Below are 25,203 nucleotides of genomic sequence, written 5' to 3'. Positions count from 1 at the left end.
CACATTCATTCACTGCACATGTCTGAGACTTGTTCTATTGGCTTCCAGCAGACAACAATAGAAAAGTTGAGCAATTTACTCAGTTAGGCTTCATTCAAACAAGTACACCAAGGACCTGGCAGGGGCAGAGAGAGAGGGAGAGATGTTGTATAAATAAAAATACATGCAACTACTTAAAAGTACTTTACAACAAATAGGCCTCTAATGTGGTGGACATAAATGGAAGTCAAAGCGATGTTTTTATTAAACTTTCCAGTAATCACTGCTGAGCGTAATTTCTTAAAAGCAAAACATTACACCTCAAAGAAGCACGACTGAGTCTGAGTGGAGTTCAGAAATAAAAATGAAAATGGCTCCACACCATTACCTGAGACAGACATTACTTTAGTTTAGAGTAAATAACTGATCGCCTCTTTACGTGCACTGCTAATCTAAACTAACCTGATACAGTGCTAGCATTGATCCCCGGTGCATGGCTGACTTAAGGCTCTGGAACGTAATTAACGTACACCGCCGTGTCACCGAGGGCATTCCTCATCAACATGGTCTCTGAGACCAGGTTACACAGTGTGGAGCTAAATAGGACATCAGTCAGGTTTTAGTGACAAGATCCAAACAAGGGAATTAATTCTATAGACATTTTCTCCTTTAGCGAATCAATATTTAGCTCAGTTGTAGTCTGAGGCTGTGTTTCAGAACTTAGTCATTAGGGACAAATGGGGCCATGTGTTTGCATGGGAGTTATCCATTAGCTAAATGTCCAGGACCACTTTAGGTGCACACTGTGTGTCTGTGTGTGTGATGTACGCATGTTTAAGGAAGAGAAGTATTTGAGCTGTGGTGTGTGATGACATGAATACATATAATTCTTCAATAATAAAGATGCATGCGAGATTGCAGCGAAAACCAAGCTAATCAATGAAAAATCATTTTTCAGAGTTCATTTTCACCATACTACCCGTANNAAAAAATAAATTTTAAAAATCACCTCTACCCCCCCCCCCCCCCCCCCCAAGAATATGGAAATCAATGCCCAGTACTGTAGCGCCCGAGTTCTATCCGTTCAGCATCAACTCCAAACGATGGATCAGCCTAAATCAGACATGACAGGTCAATGCAGAGTAATTTATTAAAATCACTCTCTATCACAAGGTCGGACCTGGTTTTTGCCCCATCTTCTCCAGCGAAACACATTTTCTAGCAAAAGCAATAATTCATCAAGTGATAAATATTTGAGGGAAACAGCTGGCACATGTTAAAAACAGGACGACAAGACGAGACCTTCATCACCATTACGGCACTTTCCTTTAAAGAGAGTTGAAACAATATGAATATGTTTTCCACCACAGCCTTCCATATTTGACAAATGCAGCATCTGCTCTTCCAGAGGTGGGAGTGGAGAGGTGGGAGCGTGCGCCGTACCCACAATATGGGAGGGCAGATGAATAATTTACCCGTCCTTTCTCTCCATTAATTGTATTTTTAGAAAACATCTGTGCTCTCACAATTCACTGCATCCTTTCACAGAATTCTGCTCCTAATTCCTGTGACGTCAGCTATTTAAAGTTCCAGACTGAAAACAAGATAAAAAATACATTTTCACCTGACTCCTGAGGTTGTCTTTATGTTAATCTTATATGGCAGGGAGAAGAAAAAAATCACCTCACCCAGGAACATAACGCAGGGTTGAGTGAAGCAGAGAAGCCTGGCTGTGTCTAAGTATATGTTTGGCGGGTTCGCAGAGTGAGACTGAGTGAGAGGGAAACAGTGAGAAAAGTTGTGGAACAGCAAATTTGCAGATAGCTAATGAGCGTACCGAGGGGCACATTTGTTATTTATTTCCTGAGCTTGTTTCGTTAAGAGAAGGGCACAGCAATTAGCTTTGAGGAGATGACATCCCTGAGCACCCTAGTGCTCGGCCGCAAAGCATCACAAGGGCCCTGCCTGAGATGCTAAATGACCTGTACGGACGGTAGCGCATGGAGGAGGCGGGAAAAGCATTATAGATGTGAGTCATCATGACATTTTAAAGTAGCATTGTCAAATGGATCAGCCTGAGCTGAGAGGCACGGCCAAAGAAAAACACTAAGAGAAAAATGAAAGTCAGAGTAAAGTCTGGAATCAAACAAATGTCAGGTTTGGAAAGAAAGATTATTATACTTTTATTTATTGAAGCATTTTTAAAAAATAATTTCTGATGCGGTTGAATTCTCTTTTTCCACAAAACTTATTTTAAAACATGAAGATTGCAATTAATAATTTGGTAACAAAGAAAAAGAGCCGGCAGGAAGCGAAGGGAAACGGCAATAAACACTCTGGCACACAAACACACAAACATGCCCACTTAATATGTGCTTCTTCAATGAGCCTCATGAATGTCATTAATGAATAACCTGGAGGACGACTACGGAGAATATCAGGAAATGAAACCTATTCCTGGTGTTCACAAGGAGGACAGAAATATACAGAGGGATTTTTCTTTTCCACCAAGGGATTTTTATGTTTGCATTCTTTTTTTTTATTAAATGTGCTGCAAACAAGAGAGAATAGAAGCTGTGCTGAAATGTCAGCCTACTGTGATATTAATTGGAGCTGAGACCCCAGAATGAGGAGGGACAAAACAGGACGTCCACAGAGGTGAGTGGTAATGAGCTGTGCTTTGAATGAGGGCGAAATATGGCTGATTGTAATTAAACCAACCGCATTCTGTACGCAGGCACATTCTGCACAACAGCAGAAGTAATGAAATGAAATGAAAACTTTCATTCTGCAGCAGTGAAATAAATCTCACCACGTAGACTGAGTTGATTCTGTTGTTTCGGTGTAACTGTACATTCACATCTGTTATTAAAAAGGCTGATTCTGCTACTGTATTTGGTCAGTTGGGGGTTGTTATTTCATGGATTTTTACATGTAATTGGAATGAAGCAGCTGTGCAGTATTAATAAAGTAACTCAGGGATTTGTTAATAAACAATAATTTGTCACGTATCTGGTGGGGAACAACAATTTCCCACCGAGCCAATACTTTGGATTAATTTTAACTTTGGATAATTACTGTACACGAGGCCTCTAAAGCATCCAAAACCAGCATGAATAAATGAATAAAGACATGAATAAGTAAACAAATAAATGAATGAATGAGCCATAAAGCAGAATGGAGAAAACACTGTGTTTTCTCCTTAAAGTTTCAAATGGTGAGTCTGTGGAAACAGTACCACAGGTGTCCACAAGGCTTTTTCCCCCAAATTTTAATTATGCAAGGTATAATATACAAATAACTTCATTCATAATCATTTTATTTCTAAGTGCCTAAGCTACAAACTATATAAAAATTTCATAATGCTTACTATTTGACCTCAGCTCATATTTAAAGACACACGATTGGTCCAATTGAAGCCCATCTCAAAAAGAACCAGAATCACAATAAACGCTTTACTGCCGTTCTACAAATACTGTAAAATGAGCACTTGAAAATCAAGACCACACTTGAAATAGGATTTAAAAAAGGCAACACCACTGCATTGGTAAATAAACAGTATATTAACAACCAATACCGTGGTAAGAGTAAACGAAAAAGAACACAAAAAAAAAGCACTGATATTGATAATAATGCTGCTTCTCTGCTGTTTCGCACTTGCATGAAATGAAGTTATCAATAAGAAACGAGAGTATTTTTTATCGATTACTTTGTGAAAAGTTTTTGCTATAACGACAGAGTTCTTATTCTAAAGTTAAACCTCTGTGCTCCTCCGACGCTCACATTTCTCCACCCTCAACTGTACTGTATGTATTTATTCCTAACACCTCCAGCCGTACCTACAGCAGGGAGCTTCCTCCACACTTTCCTATGTCTTTTCACACAGCCATATGCTTATTTTTTTTCCTCAGTGACCTCGGACCAAGGCAGACCTGTCAGTGCCATCTGCTGCTGCCTGGTCCAAATTGTAGAAGTCAGCTAGGTGTAGATGCTGCCAGATACAGCTGCCCCTTTACCCCACACTGAATACCTGCTCTCTGGTTAGAATTCTTTACCATGACTCTGCTCATACCGCAGCCTCGGCTCCCCGGGGACACAGGACCGAGGGAGGCTGAGTGTTTTACAGTAGGACCCTTTCCCATCCCAGAAGCAGCTAACAAAATCTAGTTATGGGGCATGAAGGGGAAGGAAAACGCTTACATTTGTAAAAATTACCATGAAGAATAAAAAGCGAGGTCAGACAATTGGACATTCACACAGGCTGCATGAAAATGCAACGCAGACTGGTGTGAATTTGTTTCGGATTGTGTTTTTATTTCTCGGACTCACATACGGGCCCCATTCAGAGCAGGAATTAGCATACATCATAAATGATCTGGTCACATGTGAAGAGTGCTGAATTTGATTGTTCACAGGTCATTTGGTACCGGGCCACAGTGGGACACTGTGAAAAAAATGTACTTAATTTATACTAATTTACTTCATTCAAAGAAAATCCACTCATATCCATTTACTTTCTTTATTTAAAGATAACCTGTCAATATTTTAAAATAATATGTCATTCAGGCTCTGATACAAACAGAATAGGTTAAGAAACTGGCCACACAAAACGGCTTGGCGGGCCGCATTTGGCCCCCAGGCCTTGAGTTTGACACATATGCTTTAAAGCCAAAGACTAAATGACAGTAGTTAGAGACTTTTAGCAACAGAGCTTCACTTTTAAATGGAGAATAATTCATCTTTTAAATTTGCGACCATATGATTACATCTTAGATGTTTATACTAGATATTAACATGGTCAAAGGCCGTCAATAATGATGTGAATAACGCACATGCCACAACTATCTTACAAATAATAGATTTTTGTTAATTCACTACTCATTTTAACACATTAACAAAACACAGAAGCGCCAATGGCTGTCGTGTCATTACTTTGAGACAGCCTTGCTGCTGTTACTGATGAAAATTCAGACAGTCTGCTAGTTTGCAGAAGATGGGAAACGAACCAACCCATTAATCACAGTCATGTCTGGCCTTCTTATCTTCCCTCCTCCTATCAGCTCAGCCCACAGTAACTAAGACCGTCTCCTCAGTCCCTTCGATCAGCCATCTTTAGATGGATCTGCAGATTGAGTCCTACAGAAAAATTTCATTCACATGAACTCCAAAATCTGCTCTGACCAGTTCATTGCAGATGCAGTAACAGCAGCGGTTTCATAAACCAGGGCAGTAATATAACCCCGGGCTCATAAACAATGACACAGGATCTCCTCAAAACAGATGCTTTTATGGGGTATAACAAAAATAAAAGGTCAGAAGAGCAGCCATGAACAGGCTGATAAGGAGTATGAAAAATCTGATTAGAATTCCTGATGGACTTTATTTGATAGACTTATCCATTATTTTCAGTACTTTAAGGAACTTATGTTTAAAAAACTGTCTTTTATTATGACTTTTTCTGCTTCATGGAAACTAAACATTAAATATATATTAACTCATATGAACTGAACATATTTGTGTCACTGACTAATCCATGTAGCTGTATGGCACAGTAGGATTTAATTCTTACACAAGGGTTCTCTTTCTGTCGCCTCATCTGTGGGATTATAAGTGCATTGATTGGTTGTTAAACTATATATTTTAATGATATATTTCCTTAGAGTACTAAGTACCAGGACACGTGATTCTTCCGTCTCTTTTTAAAATTGAAAACTTGTTCTTCAAGGTGTGCGGCGTTGTGATTAATCTTCATTACAAGACCCAGAGGAAGGGCCTTGTATTTACTCTAACCCTGATAAAAACAAAGTGAGCTTTCAATTCCTTTTTACGTCAGCCATGCACACGCATGTAATATCAGATCATGTTTTATTTCTGTACACATGTGAAACTGCAGCTAAATAGTTCCTTTCTCTCCCCGGTGCTCTCACCACCAAAGCCGTCCCTCACTTGACCCCGGACACTGTTTAGAAATGGTCCGTCATAACATGTTACGTTCCAATCATAACAACTGTGGACAGAAGCATATGGGAAAGGTTTTATGATGAACACTAATGACAGCTGAAGCAGTAATGAGATGATCGGGAGAGGACAGGACCCTCAGAAGAGCCATATCTCACATATTGTGATTTTTATTTTGGTCAGCTGGTGGAGGGCTCCTGGCTTCTTCTTCTTCTTCTTCTTTTTTTTTTCAGGTTAGGTTTGGCTCACATAAATCCGTAGCCCCAGTTGGCAGCTGTTTGGCTCTGCCGCCCTTTGCATCTGCACAAGGTCGTGTGGGAACTAAATGGCAGGGGTGGGAGCCCGACTCTCACTTTTACGCTTCTTGGCTCCAAAATAGCGAGCATGTAGACGTACACAAAAGAGATGGGAGGAGAGTTTGTCCTCAAAGAGTCAATGGATGAAGAAACCTTTTAAGCAATCCATTCAGCCTCTCCATTTCACTATAACACAGGGATTATGAAGCTGAATAAAGCAGATCAATTCACATTTCTTGGGGAGTTAAAAATGAGCACGTTGATGTTTTTTTTTCTTTTTTCTTTGAAAAGCTGTTAAACTTACTTTTATCACATATTTGATTCATTCCACACAGTAGTGTCCAACATAATCAACCTTATTTTGCTTCTGGAATGCAACGCCACCCACCGAACACGGGCTGGGCCTAACTGTCGGGCGATGGTAATGTTACATTTAAATACAAATTAATCATAAGAGCCTAATTCATCACCATGACAGCTGTAAAAACATCCTGCCAAGCCCCCATTCGCTGCTTCCTCCTCTCCGTCCCCTCCGGTCTTTTCACTTTCCTTTTCTAAATGGGCCACTCTTTGAAAATCCTCTTGCATGGCTGGAGAATATGTATGCCTATGAGGATATTCATATGCTAATAGCTGTGAAGCTGAGAGTGCAAAATTAACCAAGCTTGACAGAGACCCATGTGACCCCCAAAGATGTGGGGAGGCCAGAGTGAACATCGATCATGTGACACGAGGACTGGTAAGGCCAGGCAGGACCAGGGGAAAGATGGATGCTCTTTGAGACAGCTCATATTTATCTCTGAGAGGGTTTGAAAATATTGATATTAGAGCCGCAATACAAAAAAATGACAATGGGTCGCTCTTTTCACACGACCTGTCATCTATTTTGTTCCATTTTAGTGGGTGTGTTTGCGAGACATCGCTGCTGAAAAAGTACAGTCCGCAGTTGTAATTTTAACCTCTGGTCAAAAATGTTACTCCAAAAGGAGTTGGAAGTAGCGAGAGCTGGAAGAAGACACGGAGAGAATGAGAAGGAGCGACCAGCCTGGAGCCAGACACCGATCTTATGCTCCTCTCCTTGAACGCTCACAGGTAACGGCTCTGAGGCAAAAAAACAGTGCAGTGATGCTACTACATCAGCTGCGGACATGTGCTGTGAAACCATAGCCCGTGGCCCCACTTCATTCTGGCGAGGGCTACATTCACACATGACAAATCAGGTTCATGAATCATTCAAATCTACTGCCACCTCCCTGACCGCAGGCGTCCAAAATAGCTTTTCTTTCAGCTTAACTCTACGGGCAAAATGGGAACAAGGCATTTGATGGGGAATAAAGTGCATTTATTCATCATCACACCTGGACATTCTGCAAAACATTTGCAGAGAATAATTGCTTTCTGGAGGCCTTGGGATTGCTAAGTGAAAATGATATAGTGCAGTGGTAGAAGGTCGTGTCACAACAGGATATCAGTCTGTTGGGAAGTGTTAACACAACTTGAAGAAAACACTTCCACTCAAAGGCTATTGTACAAATTTAGGGGGAAGCCATTCTTTGTATAGACAAAGTCCATATCAGCTTTAATGACCAGATGGTCACAGATACAATCTTGACCATGTGTTTTAACCCGAGCGATAAAATGCAGTAAACAAACATTTTTTTTAGAAATAGAAAACTCTTATGCAGTAGGTACACTACACAGCTGTTACAATGTTTGAAGTCTTTCGACAAAGTTGTGTACACAAATGAAATTAAAATGTGAGCCTTGGCTATAATTTATCAAACAAAAAGACAGCAGATATACTTGTGGTTTTTACTGACAATCTGAACAGAATGACATCAAACTGTCAGAGTCAGTATCCCGGGTTCTGTTTTGTTTACACTGTAATTTGTGAATAAAGAAAAAAAATTGTAAACTCATCCACTTACGTTCATGACAATGTTTCTCTTCTTGTTGAATTCCGGTGTGAGCTGCTCTGTAGTCTTCATCACTCACTGGATCACTACTGCAGGCAGACTAGTGAAGAACCTGCACAGAACATTAACAGAGCCAGATTAGGTCCTCGTTGCAGCTACGAGCTTTAACTCTCTGTTAACGTATGCTAAGAAACAATGCTATTTTACTGTTGTTCACAAACAATAAATGCGGCATAAAACACAGAAAGCACCAGAACCACCGCCTCCTGATGGAATCGGACCATGCTGAATTCAGGTGAAAATCAAAACTTCTCTGCAGTGACAGTGCACAGCAGTTTGACCACTTACACCTGACGATTTTTTGTATTTTGTATTTCAGGGAACTCGTATCTTGAAGCCCCACTGTATATATATTTACACTCCTTTTTCCCCTCTTGTATCAAATTACCCACAGCACAAATATTTTATTTCAGCACTCAACAGAGGTAACAGCAGGTCACAGTCACCTCCATGCGCCTGGTACTGTTTGTTCTCCAGGCTCCCGTCTGTGTTACAGCCTCGTTACGTCACTCTGACATCCTGGTCCATGAAGGTAAAAGTTTTGTCACAGTTTTAACAAACACATCATTAAATCAGTCAGCGGTGAGAAACATCCTGTTACTTTCATTACTAACTCATAAACATTACATTCAAAAGCAGGTGTTAAGGTGCTGACATTTAGCTGTACATTTAGTTGGAAAGATGCAGGATTTCTGTTGTTTGTAGAACCAAAGATTTCCTAGAGCATTCAGGGAGACTGGTGAGTTTCCCCACCACGCACCGCAGCCACTCACAACTGATGTAAAAAGGGGCATTAAGGCCTGCTTTAGAGCCAATCTCTCACTGTCGTGCCATCGCACTGTCTGCCACACAGCCTGCTCAGTATTTATTGAGACGCCCACAAAGCAATCTGCAGAGGCAGGCACAGATGGCTCCTCTAATCCAGGTAAATTATCTTTGAACCTTTCTGCGTAAACAGACGTGCCATCTCCAGAGGTCTGGACTCTAATAAGCATTAGAAAAGGTTGGTGATTGGTGTCTGTGTGTTTGCGCCTGTAGGCACGTGCATCACATATTAAACAATGCGGTCACATGACTTGGATTTTCGGCAATATGAAAGACAACAGAGCGTTGACCTCTGAACCTTGTACTTGTGGACATGTGGCTTTGTCCAAACATAACCTTGACCGAACGGAGTTGCTTTTCCCTGCTTTACTGACCAGGACATCACAGGCTCATATTTACCTGTTTACAGCCATTGGTTTTGTTTTGTTGTTGTCTAACTGTGGCTTAAAAGAAGTAAATACTGTTTTAAGATTTATTTGGATCTATCTAAGAGAATATTTCTGGGTTAGATCCTGTAGGGTTTCCGTTATGTTACTGAAAATATTTGTCAGGACTTTAGCAGGGCATTTTTTTAGCTGCTAGACCATGACAGAATCAAGTCATGCACTACCACTAATCCTCCCCCCCTTGCTAATGCTACTAATTTTATCTCTACCTGTGGAAAAGATAAAACACAAGCTGACTAAACAGTCTACGCAGCAAACCAATACTATCCCCAGCCCTAAACTGGAATGTCATAAGAACCACTTAGTGCTGAACCTGGTCTAAAAGGTTTAAATTACGCAACAAAGTCAAATGGAAACTAAAAATTTAAGAGCTGCCCTGAGGAGACATGCAAATTTGATTTAGCTGGTAGCTTCACATGGGCCACTGCACGGGGGCCACGGCTGGATGCAGAGAAGCTGCAGTATGGGCTTCAGTGTTGTCTATGAAGACAGTGTGACACCAGACACCAGACATGTATGGATATAATCTTTAATCCGACTTCGTAGACAAAGCAGGGAGAAGCCCAGAGGAAACTTTTCCCAGAATACCTTCAACGTTTCCAGGACATTTGACACTTTTATAATTGTGTGTATGTTTGGAAATCAAGTCATTCATTTTACAGGTTTTCCATATAACAAGTCCAAACCCTGTCCAGTCCAGCTCCCACTGTGACTTTTAACAGGATTTAGTTATTGGTAAAATATGGACTGGTGGAAAGAATGATTCATTTTAGAGGTAAAATCATCTATTTCCTGAAGGGAACTACCAAAGGATTAATAAAGTTCTTTCTTTCTTTCTTTTTTCTGTCCGTCCGTCTGACCATCTATCTATCTATCTATCTATCTATCTATCTATCTGTTTTACTATATTCTTTTTGAGACCTTGTTAGAAACCTTTAAATTTCTGCTCTTAGTGAAAACGATATGCTGCAGTAGTTTTTGTTCACTCCTTGATGTCATACAGCTTCGTTATGAGATTGAAATGCAAACTTTTAATACACCCTCATCCCTTTCGTCGCACTCCACAAAGAACACTGTAACCTGCAAAAGTAGCCGAGTCATTTGTCTTGTAATATAGTAAGGAGTTGCTCTTTTTCATAAAGTGTAAAAAAGTCCCGGGCAGAGTTCTGGGTAATAGAAGGCCGTCCCTGTGTGTGGTGTGTAACTAACAGTTGTAGAGATGAGTGGTCCTGTGATGAATGGTGCCGTCATGTGCGGCTATAATCACGCCTACGCATGGCTTCCTGCATAATTGATTTTTAATCCCCTAATAGAAAGTAAATCAAACGAGCAAAGCCTGCCACGGCGTCGCCCCAGAAAAAGGGAATAATAGCAGAGAGGTGGGGGCGTCGTTGGGGTGGAGGATAAAATGAAAATGAAGAGTGGTTGTCTAACTGTGTTAAACCCTTTTTTTTTTAAAAAAAAAAAAAAACAGTTATTATAGTTGGTAGGAGAAATGTATTACAGTTGCCTTACCTTTGTGAAACCATCAGCGAATGCAGGAAAAACACAGCATGTTTGGTGAAAAACCCACGTGTCAGCTCCCACTGATGACTCCAAACTGCTGTGTCATTTGGACAGAGAAAAGAGAGACAGGGATACATTTTGTTTAGCATTTCTAAACTAAGTTGACACTGAGAGTAAATTATAGTGCTGGCATTTGAAGGATAAGAGGTGTGGACAAAATGTGCAATTTGCCAATGTCAGCCGAGCATTTCTGTCAACGCGTTTAAATGTCGGGGATTTCACCGAACAAACACCGCATTTTGCAGCAGCACAGAGAATTTTAAACGGGAAGATGAGTTGGTAGATTCATATTTCGGTCACATCCTTGTCGTAGTCCGACTGCAGTGAATTGCAGTAAATAATTACTTCAGTTGGGGATTAACAGCGGGTATAAGAAAAGGACTGAAATGTCAAAGGGTGACGTCGGTGCAGGCGCTGCTTGACTTCCTGTCAGCAGCATTGAGAGGAACATTAGGAACTAACTCATTTCCTCATTTAATCAAAGACAATAGGCGGTCAGTCAACACCGGGGGGCATCATTTACACCTGACCTGCTCTGTGACTCAGTCGACATCTCACACCTACAGACAGTCAGAGGTTGTTGAACGGCTTTAACCTGGTATAAAGTACAGTACATATAGTACGGTACGGTACAGTACAGTACAGTACATATTGTGGAGTTTCAGTGCTAGTTGCAAGGCAAACTGAAACAATGATCCGTCTACTCTTCCTTCGAAGCAGAAGTCAGCGTTAACTGCTGCTTCAAACAGTGTGTTGGCAGTGTATGATCTATGATACACACGTTCATATTTCCTTATTTAAAGTTATAAAATCAAATGGAAATGACATAAACGCAGTCACTGTCTCATGCTGTAGCTCTTCATCAACATTGACTAATCCTTTTTCTAACACAGTCCAAACACTCAGATCCATGGAAACCTGGGACAAAATAATTAGGTTTGGTTTCATCAGTATTTTGTGACATCAGTTTTCACTTGTAAAAGGACAGAAGAAAATGCTATATATTTCAGTATTACAATAGGATTGTAGGATTTTAGACTGACTCACATGAAGACGATGGCCGTCCCACCTGAACCATCATTCATCTGATTTGGTCCACAGTACCATCAGATGTAGTCGACTACTTGGTTCCTGCTGAGTCTATTCAACGTATAACTACCTCGCTGCACTTTTCGTTCTGGCAACATCTGTGAGCTGAGCCTTCATTTATTGTAAAGGAGCTAGTAGCTTAGCTCCCTTTAATGTTCAAGGAGCTTGTCCATCACTGACTGTCAGCAGGGGCTCGGTACTGTAAGGTTAAGCCAGTGTGAGATGGAGCCAATGACTCGCTGTCTCTGGACGTGCCAGCAACCTGAATTAAAGAAGACAGACGAGAGGAGACGGAGAGAAGAAAGACGGGAGAGGGGAATGAGGCCGAGAGGTAAGGATTGAACCCTCCAACAGCTGTCTCTCTGACGGATGAGATTAAAGGTGCCCATATAATGGCCGACAAAAGGTGGACTTTAGTATCAGAGGTATAAAGACATCATTTTTGTGGTTGTAAAAATCGGCTTTGGTTAAGGCACAAATACAGACTCATTATTTAGTCATTTGTAATTTGTCTTGAGAAACAAGGGCGGAATTCACATCTTCAACCCTCTGAACATATGTAAATAATAACCTTATTATAAAGCTAATATTTATACTTTTCTATATTGAATTAATCTCATTCTCTCAATCTAATCTCAACTGAATTTCCATGAGAATCATTTTCCACAAGGTCAGTGTTTCAAATACCTTTAAATACCTCAACTAGCTTTTCAGGGTAAGTGGTAAGTGGGTAAAAGTCAACGTGAAACTATTTTCTGATTAATTAACCTTTCTTTTACAGCCATGCATCATCCTTCAGGAGGTATTTGTCATCTTTCAATTTCTCTCTTTTGTTAATATTTTTTCCCCACCTCCCACTCTCATTTAATGTATATATGCAGTGACTTTGTTCTCGGCCGCACCCCGATGAATAATAAGCGCTGTACGTCTCACCTTGACAGTGAAGAGACGACGCTGAGCTTCTTTGAACAGTTTTTTTGATGTCCTGCGTAATAGCAAGTGAAGGTCCACCTCACCGTCTTCACCTCAGAGGGATCTGCTCACGTCTTTCAAATCTGAAAACACAAAACAAGTCACAGAGAAGGTCAGGGGGAAAAAAATCTTTGCCAAAGAGTTTTTGCGACAGGGACATACTTCTAATTATGTGCTTTTAAAATCAATAAAGCAACAAAGGATTTTTTTTTTTTACGTAGACACATTAAAGTAAGTGTTTCTCAACTTAGTACTTCACACAGAAAGTAAAGAGATTTCAGTTCTTTGTGTTTGGGGTGAATTTTGAGTCAGTAAAATTAATGAGTCAGTAATGAACATTCAGATACTTCCAACCCTGGTCTGGTTCCTTCTCCAGCCAATAAACGGAGTCAATCATTTTGTCAACAACTCAGCCCAGTGTCTAGGACAGTGGTGAGGGGTGTGAATCTTCCTCACATAAAAGCTTTGTATTAAATGTGACGTACACTCTGTGGAATAGAGCTCAAGTGGGCACGCTCCCACTAGCTGCTGAGCCTGGTTAGTCATGCATGCTATGGGAACAGAATGTAATCACCTCCACTCCTTTAATGGAGCTGTCAAGGCAGCCACAAAGCTAAGCTGGTCACAGCAGCTGAGGGTGAGGGGGCACTAAGCCATCTGATGAGCCCTGAAGGCCTGGGCCATGATGGTTCGAAAGTCAGTCCACGACGTTGAGATGAGCATGAAACTAAATACCAAGGTGGAGCAGTTGACCGAAATTATTAATATATTTAAGCTTTCTTCAGATTGGATGAAAACATAGTATTATGAAGCAAATACAAGGGATTTTTGGAATCGTGACCCCAAGGTTGAATAACACTGCCTTAGAACCTCAGGGTAGATACAAAAAGCCAGTTATTAAAAAAAATCATATATGTGGAAACAACAGTGATTAAAGAAGCAGGATAGATGTGACAGAACTAATAAAATACCAAATAATCAATCAGGATTATTGGAGATGATTAATTCTCATAACCTTGTACAGCACATACTGTAGTTTCTCCCCACAAGTGCACAGGCTCGGAGCTGTCACTCACGTCACCGGTGACACAGACGACACAGACCTGTCACTGATGATGGGAGAGGGATCGAGCGACTAAAAGGGATTCTAATGAGATCCCGGAAGTAGGAGAAGGAGCAACATCTCCATCTCTCAAGTGGAGGGCGGTTAGGTCAGACAATGGAAATTAGACTGGGAACATGAGAGGCAGGGCATGATATGACTGATATGAGCTGACATTACTGGACAGCAGCAGAGCCATCAGCCATCAGGGACCATGGCTCTCAGCTCAATACAGCAAGGATCAGATAGTGTAGCTCCGTCAGACACAATAGTGGAGCTAGAAACTACATGGTGATTAGATTATCTACTCTGGAAAATAAAATAAAAGTACTGGGTTATTGTGTTCACTGCAGCAAGCAATAATAAAAGGGTAAAAAATAACCATTTTCTTACCATGAAGGATGTATTAATCATTATCTTTCACAGGTTACATATCAATAATTGAAGCTCCTGATGTTTATCAGCTAATAGAACAGTGAACCGGACCTGTTTAACCTTGGGTTCTATTCTCTGCTACTGCAGAAACATTAATTTGGTACAGTGATTAAAAGGCAAAAAAAGCAGTAATTGAATTGAATTAAATCCACGGTGTTTTATCCAGTTTAATCGGCTAATTGCTAAGGGATGTTTTATTTTTTTTTAGTTTTTTTTTCTGATATGAGCTCATGATTCAGTTGATTATGAAAAGGGAAAACATGTTTGCTTCTATGTAGGAAAGAAAAAAGAAAAGGCTTCGAGGCTCAAGGTTTCATTATTTCCCTTCGTATTTGCATATAAAGACTCTTCAGTCACGCTGAGGTAGAAGTAGAAGAGATATAAATAACAGAAAAATACCACAAAAGAAATATATTATTTAAAAGAGGCCGTACACAATATGGTAAAAATGTGAAACGTATGATGAAAAACAATACATTTCTGTTTACATATATATGTTTTTTATAGCTATGCAGTATATATAACACTATAAATAACACTGCAAAGGGAAAAAACACTTTATCTATACTGTGTAACTATAATATGAATATGTAAATACATGACGGGAAAAAACACTTTATCTATACTGTGTAACAATATGAATATGTAAATACATGACGGAAAACCTGTAGGTATGTACAGTATTCTGCATATAGATATATACACAGTAAACACATATATTAAAGTATCTGTATATGTCATTTAAGTAGCACAGTAAAAATGGAAACTTGAATGAAATTACACATGACAGACCATCTATATAAAATATAAATATACAGCAGCTACTGCTATATTATACTTAATAAATCAAACATTGTATTTTGACTTTTTTTTTCATCTAATCAACATGACACAAAAACCCCAGTCAGGTTGTGTCATAGGAGTTACTTGTATGAACCTTACATGGTTAGAATCAGGAAGTGTCAACATGCATTTTCACTGGTGGTTTCCCTTTGGATGCTAATATGACGGCTCTGCATCACAGAGCACTGTCTGATCTGAATATCAAAGGCTGCTTTAATTCAACGTATTCACCGTGTGGTGTCTCCCTGTGCAGCTCTGACCCTGCAGTGGGAGCCCACTGTTATGATTCACACAACCTCAGTGTAAAATCTGAGTTGATGCCATCCGTGGGGATCAATATCAAAGACTTTGTTTTTCATTAACATATTGCAAGTCTGCGCGGCGCTTCCTGAAGTCTGAGGCGAGCATTAGCATCGCACTGTGAAAAACATTTCCCTGTCGCTGCTGCTGCTCCAGGTAACATAGGACAATTACAAATATTTACAGTATGAATATCACGAGGAATTAATGGAGCCTTAAGGCCCAACAGTATTCTAGCGGTCAGAAGTCCGCTTCTCAGCAAAAAGGTCACGCTTGACCAGATAAGCCCTGCAATGGTTGTATATTTTCCCCATGCGTACGAGGATTGTCGTTGGATGATGGAGCTTCTGTCCACAGTCCAAAGGCACACGGACTGAGGATAAAGTTAACTGGAGACTGCTAGAACTATTTGTTTGCATTTATAAACTGAATTAAATGGACTGATGACCTCTGGACCCTTGTTTTTTCCCTGTTGTTAAAGAGATGAATGAACTAATACCCTGATGTGTGGTGTACTGTAATACTCTCATGTGTGAGGTATCCCCTGTATATGTGTTGAAAATGTCAGAGTGAAATTGATTGTTTGTGATGACAGTAGCTTAGCTCGACGCTACCCCTTCGGCTGGGTTCACTCTTGATATTTAACAGTGACAATGTTTTATTGTTCCTTCAGCGCTGCTCAAGTGAAGCACACACCGTGCACACACCGACGTGTGCACAGAGATTACCAGGCTTCTCACGCACTGCAATTTATCCTTCATACTTTATTCTGATTTACCTCACTGATGGGACTAATGAATTGTGCTGTATTGCAAATTTAAATGAGAGATGGATTCCATGGAATAACTGCAGACTATTTTTTTTTCAATTTCTAGGAGGCATTAACGCCTTCTGCCCTTTTTGAGATTACTGAGAAAAGGTAGGTGTAGAAGACAAGGTAACACAGCCTGTTTTAGTCTAAGAGAAAGTCATGGATACTGGTTCAAATTTAGAGGAAAATTAGAGGATAAAAATATCCTAAAACTAATTTATTTTTTACAAAAGATTTAAATTTATTTTGATATACACATAGGTAAATCAGACAAATCAGAGTCTTTTGGTTTATCACTGTATTCCTCGGCTACATTTGTCAGAAACTCGTGAAAGCTTCATTCCGTTATTGTCTCTTGCTCAATCACAAAACAAACATTTCCATCCCTTTGTTTATACATACGTTTCATCTACACTTCAGTCGTTGGGGCAGCAGTGAGTCTGATTGGTACCAGCAGCCATGACATTGATTCCTCTGCAGAGCAAAGCTCAGCATCAGTCTGGGCTGAAGTATCGTCACCTTTTACGATTTCTATAACACACACTATACGTGCTAACGCTCGCCTGTCATTCAGAAGCATCTGCATTGAAAGTCATATGACGAGGATGGGGAAATCGCCCGAATGAATTAAGGATGAAAACAGAAGTTTTGTCTGGGGTCTGACCTACTTCTGTAAATCTGTACCTTAATCTGTTACATAAAAATGTTAATAGTTTATATTGATATGAGGTAATATATGACTCGTATTGTTCATAATAACTTGACAAATTGACCTCAGTTATTATTGACAACAACACTGAAGAAATTCAAACTGCCATCAGTTTAAGTGACTTCAGAAAATCCTTTTGTTTGTGGACTTCTGCCAATTTACGACGAGCTCACGGCCCAGGCAGTTTCTGCCACTTTCTGGAGGCACAATAAATGACATTCAGATGACATTCAATAATTTTCTGGCTGTGTGGAAATGACAACCAGAACGAGCCTTTTGTTATGTGTGCTGCTGTTGAAAAAATGGCTGTAAAACACAATAGAGCAGGGACCAATGGTGAGCTAGGGCTTGAAATGTTTTAAATGTTTTATGTGGAGGCAAAATGTTTAGGAGATCAGTGATTCGCAGGTTCAACCTCAGGATTATGTTTCTGTATGTATAGATATTTGATATCTATGATACTGATGGTCATTTAAGTCTCAGTTCTTTTATAAAAGTTTTACAATAAAAAAAACCATTGTATATTAATAGAATAAATAAAAAAGATCTGTGTTGACAGCCACATATTTTCAATATCACACCTTAAAGCGGTCGTATTAAAATCCCGACGTTCCCTCTGTTATACAGTACAGTTACCCTGAAAGGACAGTGACGATGAATAGTCGTAGGTGTAAAATTAAATGTCATCTCTCGAATAATAAAATAGACTACATTTGTCCAAGTGGCAGTCACTCATTGAAATGAGCTAAACCAAGCAGGGAGAGGTGTCTTTCTCCATGGGAATAAAAGCAATCAAGTGTTTTTGGAGTAGCCACGAGAGCGTAGGCAAGAGGGAGAAAACACGCGGCAAGATGAGATGAAAGGCTGAATTGTGTGTCCACATCATCTGCCTTTGAAGTGATTCATTCCATTTCTGTTAATTAGCAGCTCCACTCACAGAGTGACCTCTGAGTCCCAATCCTGCCTCTGTAGCTCAGTGACACAGGTCTATAAACAGAAAGTGGATCAGAGCGAGCGAGAGACAGAGAATTAAACAATAAGGGCAATAAAAGAGGACGGGGGTAGATTAGTTTAAAAATACGGGGTGGGAGGGTGTGTGTGGGGGGGTGACAGAAAAAGAAGCATCAGATAAACTGAAACAAGGACTCTAACAGACCAATTAGGAGCCGCTCTTTGTAAAAGGATGCATGAGTCGGCTGTTGCTTTGTTCATTTAGCAAGAACAGAGATAAGGTCAAATAGGAGAGAATAATGCAGAGCAAAAAGATTTCTAAAGAGACAATCAGATAAGAAATCAGCGGCTGTGTGTTGCCAACGCAGCAACACGACAACCAGCGCTGCAAAAATGTAGGGCATATTGAATCAAGTAACCTACAAATGTTTGGGCTGTAGGTCGACATCAGAGACCAGTAACCAGAGGGTGATGGTGATGGACTACAGTATGAAAGGATCTGTAATGTTGGTAGGGTCCAACAAAAACCAAGTTTGTTGCATTTACACTTCTCTGATATTATGGATCAGTTGCTGGGGAATGGGCAACTTTTATATATTTAAACGTTTCATTTAATGTGTGGGTTTGTATTTAGATTTTAAGAAGGCTGATGTTGCTGTCAAGCCGATGACAACTGGAACTGTTTAAAATAATAAGATAAAAAGAACTTCTCTCCAGTATAGCTGCAGCCGTTGACCTATAAAATCATAGAATGACATTTGAGTAAAGTGAGACGGTTGAGTGAAAGATGGGGGATTGGTGGTGCTGATCCACTCTTAGATTATTTATTGATTAGTTATCAGACACAAAGAAGAGAGACGCGAGGTGTCTCAAAAACTGACCTCGATGTGGACACTGGATAAATTGTCCCCACAGCAAGTGGGACAAAAGTTCAGTCTTAGATCTGTCTGGATCTCTGGGTTATCGTTAAGTAAACAAATGCACTTCTGTGGTTTCTGTTATCATAATCAATATATAGATATTTAAGAAGGACGTCACATTAGTAAGACGAGTCTCACCTGTGGTTGTCAACTATGATTAGTACTTTAATGTCAGTGGACAGTCACTGCTCATTAGAGACCACTACCTTCGTACCTTGAGCAGCTCACTGAATGTTAAAGCAGCTACATCCTGCATTGCATTAATATTTTTCATTCACAGCTCAGTGTAATCCACTTCACAATTTCAACAATTCACACGTGCATTTCAAAGATCATTTGATGCCACCCTTCAGGTGGGATGTATATCAGGACAGCGAGGCTATTATGGAGACAGAAACAGCGAAAGGACTCCGCGCGCAGGAGTGTTCACTGAACTCCTTCGTAACGTGGCTCACCACGCACGGCGGAAAAAGTGAAAGGAAATGCATTCTATTATGAAAATGCTTGTCCGCAGCATTAATGAATGATGAACATTTGCATCACCTCCTGCCGCGAACACAGAGTTTCAACACCATCTGCTATTTGTTATACTCCCTGTTAGCGTGCTTTGAAGAGGTCCTTTTATAAGGCTTTCAAATATAATGCTAAATAGCTGTCACTGTCGGCATGTGGACGCAAACTGAATACCAATGCCTGGTGCAGAGGAGGAGGTGAACTTACAAAGGATACATCAACAAATGCTCAGATTTATATATATATACACACACACACCTTTATATATATATATATATGTGTATATACATACACTTATATGTATATATATATAGATATTTATATCTATATATATATAAATATATATATATTTATATATATATATGCTGTTATTGTTTTTTTTTTTTTGGTCTGCTGTGACATCATTGTTCATAGAGTTTAATTCTGACAATGAAGCCTGATAAAAAGCCGAGCCAAGTGTGTCAGTGCCATTTCTACAGTGATTTATGGTCCAACTAACTGACAATTACCTGACATATTAGGACTGTCTTCTAGTCAATGCTCGTCCTTTTTCTCAAGGAACCAGAGAGTAAGTGGAATTTGATGATGAGTTTGTTTTAAAATTCCAAAAAGAATATCAAACATTAGATTTTATATTTAACATTTTTATATTTTCTATCTATTTTGTGGTTTTTTTTTTTTTTATTTTACTGCCCCGATTGTCCTTGAAATGCAATGCTGTGGTGTCTTCAAAGCAAGTTGTTGAAACCTTCAGTAAGTAGAGCAGGCGTGCGCTCAGTACTTCCTCAGCAGGGCGCTCTCAGGCTCCACAGACACAGCAGGAGATAATCGATAAACTCCCCCACCACCTTTGTGAAGATGAACTTCAAGCACACTTCGGAGCCAGGCAGCCCTAATTTCTCACTCGAGCTTTAGCGAGAGGAATCATTAGCCTAATGTTCCTCTGTTAATCACACCGACTTCCTACGCTACTTAGGACAAACACGGAAGGAAAACAATGCTGTGGTCAGTGTGACTGAGGGTTTGTTGGATAAACTACCAGGAAAGCGTCCTGTCAAGTTGACATTGAAGTCACAGTCATGCGCCCCCTGCTGACCAAACATGTTAGGGCTGTAGTGCATTGGAATTTACTTGAAACAATCAGAATAATGTTATAATAATGACCATTTTCAGTTGACAATAACAGCTGATAGTAGATTTACTTGAAACAATCAGAATAATGTTGACCATTTTCAGTTGACAATAACAGTTGATAGTACTGTGCACATCTCCAGTGACACTGCCCCCTGCCTGTGATTTCTTCTTGTTGTTTCATTCATTCTTTTCTTTCGCATGTAATCAAAGAATTCTGGTACTTACCAGTGGAAGAAAATCCATCAACCGCAAAGGTACCATGACAGCCCCATGGGTAAAAGGCGAGGGGTAGCACCAGGTCAGACTGCAGCCATGGCACCCCCTAGAGGTGAAAATGAAGGACACACCTTGTTTATAAACAGTAACAGAAATGCAAACAGAATTGCATCTGTTTTAAATAAACAATTACTGTTTCGCTCTGTTTTTGTTTCTCCCACAGAGAGGGAAAGGAGAGAGAGAGAGAGTGAGTATGTGTGTGTGTGTGAGAGAGAGAGAGAGGGAGAAATAATGTGAGGTAAATAAAAATACATCAAGAATTTCTGTGTTCATTCACAAACACCCGACCTGCACACATAGAGATTACACTGGTTCAGGCAGAGCAGGGATGTCATGTGACATGCTCTTTGAACATACCACACCTAATTAGGAGAACCTGCTTTACTGAGTGTTCTATCAGCAAATGTAAGCCTAATAAAGAGCTCCAGGCACGTCCTCTGGCCTGTTCCAAATTAGCTCCAAGCCCAGTAGAACCAGCAGTTCCTCAGAAGCTCTGTCCTTCCTGCACATCTTCATGCGTACGCATCTGTTTCCTCAGTTCATCTGTTATCTTAGAATTATTTTTCCACAGGTAATGAGGCGGTTTCCAGCAGGCAGTGCTGTCCCACGTCACGTCTCACGCAGTTTCCTGTTTAAACTTTGTCTCATCCGAGCCCCCTGAAGCACGCAGAGCCAGGTTTACACTGTGCCTCAAAGGCTTTCCCAACAGTCACTCTAATCTTTATCACAGCAAAAGAAAGACAAAACAAGAGCTGTGTGTAGTGGTAAAATAGAACATGTGTCAGTGAACGGTTACCATTCCTGGGGCGTTTTATTGACCACCCATAGCAGGTAAGCACTGCTTCATCTCACTGCTGTTGTGCTTACAGGGAGCTGGACAATATGGAGCAGAGACAGTATGTATGCTGTGTTCAACGATGATGAGTGCAGAGGAATTAAAAACGTCAAAATAATTAACTTTAGTCATCTTCTTTCTGTCAGTTTGATGAAAAATCAGTTGTTGAATTGATTTATTTTACATTTAAATGAAACTCGCAACTAAAATGGGCGTAAAAAACAAACACTAAAAGATGCAGCAATTGAGCCACACATGGATTAAAATAGAATATAACTTGATATTTGCTAAGGAAATGATAAAAGACTGTGTTTGGTATCTGAAAAGCTCATTTATGTTTGTCATCTATTATACAGTTATTTCTTTTTAATTTACAGCTTTGTGGAAATCCTGTGTCGTCCTTAAAAGTTGGGATGACTGCCAACAAGAAATTCATTCATAATATTGGAATGATGAAGGGAAGGCAGAGAAAAAGGCTGAGGAAAAATAAAAACAGGTCAACGTCAGTGTTAAACTACAGTGTGAGACCTGAGTGGTTGTCAGGTATCACAGCGAAATAAAGCAGCGATAAAAGAGGCAAAAATATAAAAAGCCTTTGGGTTGATGACATAGCATGCTCCTGAAAAGGTGGACAGAATATCCAGTGCCATGTTGTTAAAATGTGATTAGAAGGAGGCAGTAAAGAATACACATCATTAATTATTCAGGGTCTGGGGTTTGTCTGGACCTTGTGGTCAACTGTGAGTGCAATAAAACGGCACAAAACCGACGGTCGAGGACAACCAGGCATACGGCTGTAAATTTCAAAGACTTTGCTGGCATGAGTAAAGGGGAAAAAGGAAGACAAAAAAAAAACCCCAAAAACAGATAGACATGTTGTGAGGTTGCCCTAGCTTCACCTTGGTGAATTGCCTGGAAAAAAAATGATTCTCAAAGACTTAATGTGAAGCAGAAGACTGAGAGGGAAAAAAATATTGCATTGTTATCTTGGGAGGAACACAGTGTGAAAAGAGAGAATTTCAAAAAAAATAATGGCAGAGTTATATTTTTAGCCCATCTTGCTTTTTTCCTCAGTGCTTTAAAGGAAAATGCAACCCATAAACCTCACACTAAACCCTTTATTAAATAGTTAATGCATTTCTTCGTTTTTTATTTAGCAAAAAGTATCTCTTTGCCGTCAGCCTGTGAACACCAGATCACAGACGAACACTGTTTTGGATCAGTGTCTCTACGGGAGCCTTCTATCCCTTCTTCCCCATCTCCAGCATTTGCCCCACTGGCTCAGCAGAGATGCCCCCCAACACAGGGACCTCGTGATGTGTCATTGTTTCCTCTTATATCTGGCTCTGACTTCAAAAGAAATGCCTCTTCTTCAATCATTAAACCCACACACAACAAACTCCAGCAGCAGGCAGCTCCCTGTGAGCTTCACTTTCATTTTATTTTACATATTACACAGAACGTCACCGACTTACGTCGGCGTTCCATTGCTGTGGTGCGACGTAAAACGATTTTCATTATCTCTGTTCGCTGAGGCACAGCGTGTTAAAGGGAAGGATCATTTATATACGTATTCAGGGATCTTGATTTATCACGGCTCTGAGAAGGTAAGGAAACCAATGATTGTGTGCAAAGCAGCAGGTAAAGACGGTGTGTGAATAATTTATGGAAGACAATCGCTTTGGACATATGGTTGGAGGATTAACACACAACACCTCACCTGTGTTTTACTATACATTCATGTACAGCACACAGAGGGGTAAATAAGGTTGCAGGAGAAATCTATTAAAAGCTATAATTTATAAAGTTGTTATATATCTTTGTTCTGTTGAAACCTTGGCAAAGATTATCATCACAGTACATTTTTGATCATGACACTACTATTGTACATTTTCAGCCCTCATATATACACATATATATGTTAGTATAAACTTGTAGACTAAACTTGTAGTTCCATGAAGTTACTCTCCCACCTGGGTGTGAAAAACCCTCAGGCATGAACTTTACTGTCAGGAGGATCAGTCAAATATGATCAGTCTTTAATCTCCTCTTCTTCTTTTTTCCTGTGACACATTTTGCACCCGTATGTCATTAAAGTCAGCAGTAAATCCAGGAGCCATTGTCTCATCCTAATAATCCACAGGACATTTTAGGGTCCACACTGTGCTATCTGTCAACGTTCCACCTCTCAGTCGGGGGAAACATCAAAGTGAAAACACTAATTACTTGTGCTCACCTAGAGGGGCCGTAATTCTTCTCATCCCACTTATATAAGTAAAGTAACACTTTATTTTTTTAATGGTCTGCTGCTGAATCCCTCCAGCTAAGGCACATTCTATTAAAAATCAGCATGAGGCTGTTTGGAGGGCGTTGGCACTCATTTACTGCCTCCTTTGGTGCCCATGTCATGTCTGCTACTGCCTGGGTCCACAATCCAATCCAGACAGATGGAGGGGCTGTTTGTGGAGCAGGGAGAGGGACGGCCTCCCCGTGCCAGTAAACACTGGCAGCTCTTGGAATTAATTACATTCACAGTATGGTAAACCGAATGCTGCTACAAGCGCCACAATACAAACCTGTGCTGCACGGCCAAAACATTTACTGACTTTGTTTTGAGAGCGCTGTAGACGGAGTTGTAAAAAGTTGAGCACGAGTTGAAACCGAGGTTACTCTGAGATTGAAGTTACAATTCTGTGACTACTGCGTGTTGAGGACAAAAAAAAAGTGGATTTTATTTTTATTTTTGTGTTATATTTACACTGAAGATATCACCGGCTTAAATGTACTGGTGGTTTTAATGAATAAAACTTTAACAAAAGGTTTATTATTTTGTTAACAAAACTACAAAAATATACCAAAACCATTACTGACGCTTCCTGTGAGAGGAAACCTGGCCTTCACCAGAACAGTCTTTACTCTAAAGCTCCAGAGCAGTACTTGTTCCTTGCAGCAAAGTACTTTTGTAAACTCTCCAGCTGCCGATTGTGCAGATCGTTTTTTTACTGGTGAATGATTTGAAATAAACAGATCTTGTCGCCAGTAGCTTCCTCTGAATCCTTGTTTTGGACAAAAAAAATACCTTCCTGAAAAACAGCAAAAAGCTTTCAGTTCTGTACCTCAATCCACCAGCAGTACACACTCACCGTGTACTGTGAGTAAACACCCTGCCCTTAACCCTGTGCAACCTTTTGCTCAGACCCAGACAAATGACTGTGTCTCCACACCGCTTCCTTCACTGTGCCAAACATTTCATCTTATTTCCTTCCC

At 40.1% G+C, this 25,203-nt stretch overlaps 1 long non-coding RNA gene across 1 annotated transcript in view; it reads right to left on the bottom strand.

The window, feature by feature from the left end:
• Window positions 1–25,203, bottom strand: part of LOC103396011 (uncharacterized) — a 77,964-nt gene that overhangs the window by 27,131 nt on the left and 25,630 nt on the right. The window contains exons 6-10 of the long non-coding RNA XR_523321.3: window positions 21,051–21,147; window positions 13,069–13,190; window positions 12,094–12,397; window positions 10,996–11,080; window positions 8,162–8,261 (exon numbers count right to left, since the gene is read on the bottom strand). This is a non-coding gene — a long non-coding RNA (uncharacterized LOC103396011). The remainder of the gene's footprint in view (window positions 1–8,161; window positions 8,262–10,995; window positions 11,081–12,093; window positions 12,398–13,068; window positions 13,191–21,050; window positions 21,148–25,203) is intronic.

This window comes from Cynoglossus semilaevis, chromosome 20 (genome assembly GCF_000523025.1).
Source record: "Cynoglossus semilaevis isolate Cse_v1.0 chromosome 20, Cse_v1.0, whole genome shotgun sequence".
NCBI classification, from domain to species: Eukaryota; Metazoa; Chordata; class Actinopteri; order Pleuronectiformes; family Cynoglossidae; genus Cynoglossus; species Cynoglossus semilaevis.
This window is presented reverse-complemented; position numbering and strand designations above follow the sequence as displayed.